This window comes from Enhydra lutris, unplaced genomic scaffold (assembly GCF_002288905.1).
Source record: "Enhydra lutris kenyoni isolate GAN:26980312 unplaced genomic scaffold, ASM228890v2 scaffoldscaffold1, whole genome shotgun sequence".
NCBI classification, from domain to species: Eukaryota; Metazoa; Chordata; class Mammalia; order Carnivora; family Mustelidae; genus Enhydra; species Enhydra lutris.
In genome coordinates, this window is record NW_019154085.1 from 495562 (window position 1) to 498099 (window position 2538).

Consider the following 2538-nt stretch of genomic DNA (forward strand, 5'->3'; position numbering starts at 1 on the left):
CTTGATGGTGCCCACACCACTTCCTTTTCCGTCCTGCTAGCCAGAAGTTAATCACATGGCCATACCTCCAAGACAGGCTAAGGAATGTCTTCACTCTGTTTAGCTGATTATGTGTTGGTTCTTATAGAACAAAGGAAGAAAGGCATTGGTGACTAATAGTAGATTGTGCCACAGACGTGCATGAATAAAAGCCAGTGACATGAGTCACGGCTATGAGAATGACAATAACGACTATAGTGAAGAAAGATTACATGAGTAAGTTAATATATGGCAGCTGTTAATTTGAAGATTTTCCACTTCAATTAACAATTGAATGAGTAATAACCAAAAGTGTCTCTTTAATAACAGGCAAAGAACAATGCAGTGCTACAGTAAATCAGTGACAAGAATCGTTGAGATGTTTTCAGAAGTTAAATACTATTTTGCATAATTATCATTACACATTTTCACAAGGTGCCCTCATGGAGTTTTTAAAAAGTTATCCAAAATTGTATATTAGCAGACTGGATTAAGAAAAAGTTCAACTCTGAGAAGTCTTTCCCACTCTCCAGCTGTTTATTGCTGAAAATATAACAACAACAGCATTTGAAAATTTTATATTCCTAAGAGTTCAGATTAAAGAATGAGTAATCTGAGAGGTGGTCTGTAAATCACAGTAGAACCACTGGGCTGGGTTTGTTTATAAAGAAAAATAAATAATAGTGTCCATCACGACCAGTGTATCTCACACAATATTCTAGAGTTCATATTAAAAGCATATTTAAATTACGCTCTTCGAACCTACAAATCAAAATACCACACTATGTTAATCAGTGATACTCTGTGCAGCAAATCACACCACTTTCTTTCTGTACACCACCACCAAAGTTGTCTTTGCGCTTTTTACAGGTGGTAAAATGTAATGAGGGGTAGTTGCGTGTTCTTCCCTTTGAAAATCATCACATGATCCTCAATCATATCAGGTATTAATTTATACCTTCCAATTTTCCCCCAGGTTTATTGAGGTATAATTGACAAAAATTGTGTATATTTAAGATGTACAATGTGATGGCTTGATATATACATATACACTGTGAAATGATTACCACAATCAAGTTAATTAACATATCCACCACCTCCCATGGTTCTTATTATTTTATTTTGGCATGGTGAGAGCACTTAATGTGCAAATGTCAATATAATACAATAAAATTAACTGTGGCCACCACGCTGTAAGTTATTTTCCAGAACGTATTGAATACATTTCCAGAATGTATTCATCTTGTAAATCTATTTTAATTCTTTATTAGTTTTTAAAATCCCATAAAAGGATTCTTTTTAATATCATATTTTTCTTTCTTATTGTTGAATAAAGCAAAAATCAGAAGTAATTTTTTTCAGAAATAATTTTTAACATAAAGGATTAATTCTAGAATAATTTTATATAGATAAACCTGTTTTCTATGTGTGAATTTTCTTTATTCTTAGTTGTTCTATAATCCTTAATCTATTATTTTCCACCTGAGTCATCAAAGTCTTGGGTACAATTTTCCCTTCTAAAAATCATTATCATTTATCTTGCTGGAGGGACCTATTCTTTGCTTCCAAGGTCCTAAATATGTTCATATTCATTCATTCAACATATGTTCATTAAATATCTCTTTTGTGGGTATACAAAGTCTCATAGTGAAGCAATGTTTACATTCTGAAAGCCACCAAGTATACAGTGTCCTGTCCTCAAAGAATTGGAGTCCAGTAGATGAACACACACATGCTTAGAAGAGAACGTAAGCAAATACAGAAACTAAAGAATTCAGGTGCTTAGAGAAGGAGCAGTCACTTGAAGCGTGTTCATGGTATGTGTTATGGGCACCATGGAGAGAAAATTGCAGTAGAAGTTGCTTAATACGCAACTTCTATTTCCGTCTTTCACTAATGTGCTTCCTGTAACAAAGAAGCTGGAAATGTAAAAACTCCATTTCTCATAAGCCTTTGTAAGTAGGGTCCTATACAATTTACCTTTCACCAATGATATCCTTGCAGGCAAGATTTGGAAGACGACTAAAATGAAGGCCTGATTATGCTGTTTCTGTTGCCAAGTTCAGTCATGAAACAATTTTCCTTCTTCCTTGGTAGGGTTGTCAGAGATCCTAGGATCCTGCCACTAGCCCCAGGGATGGGTTTGTTTGAGAAACAGAGCATATGGGATCAACTTTGTTATTCTACCTGTCTCAGTGTGGTGCTGAGCCTGCCAAAGTGGTGGTGACATCTTGGTTGTAGCTATCCCCTGATTTGGCAGGTCTCTATGGCAGTGTCTGGAACCAGTGGCCTTCACATCAAGACGACATTTGATGGTCTGCTTCAATTGTGCTGGTTTGAGTATCAACCTAGAGCCTGTTCCTTCAGCAGTAAGCCAGTTAGTACACTGTAATAAACCCCTTTTTTCCTTTTTTTTAAATTGACGTATAAAGTATTATTTGTTTCAGGGGTACGGGTCTGTGAATCATCAGTCTTACACAATTCACAGCACTTACCCTACGTATATAGGACATAGCACAT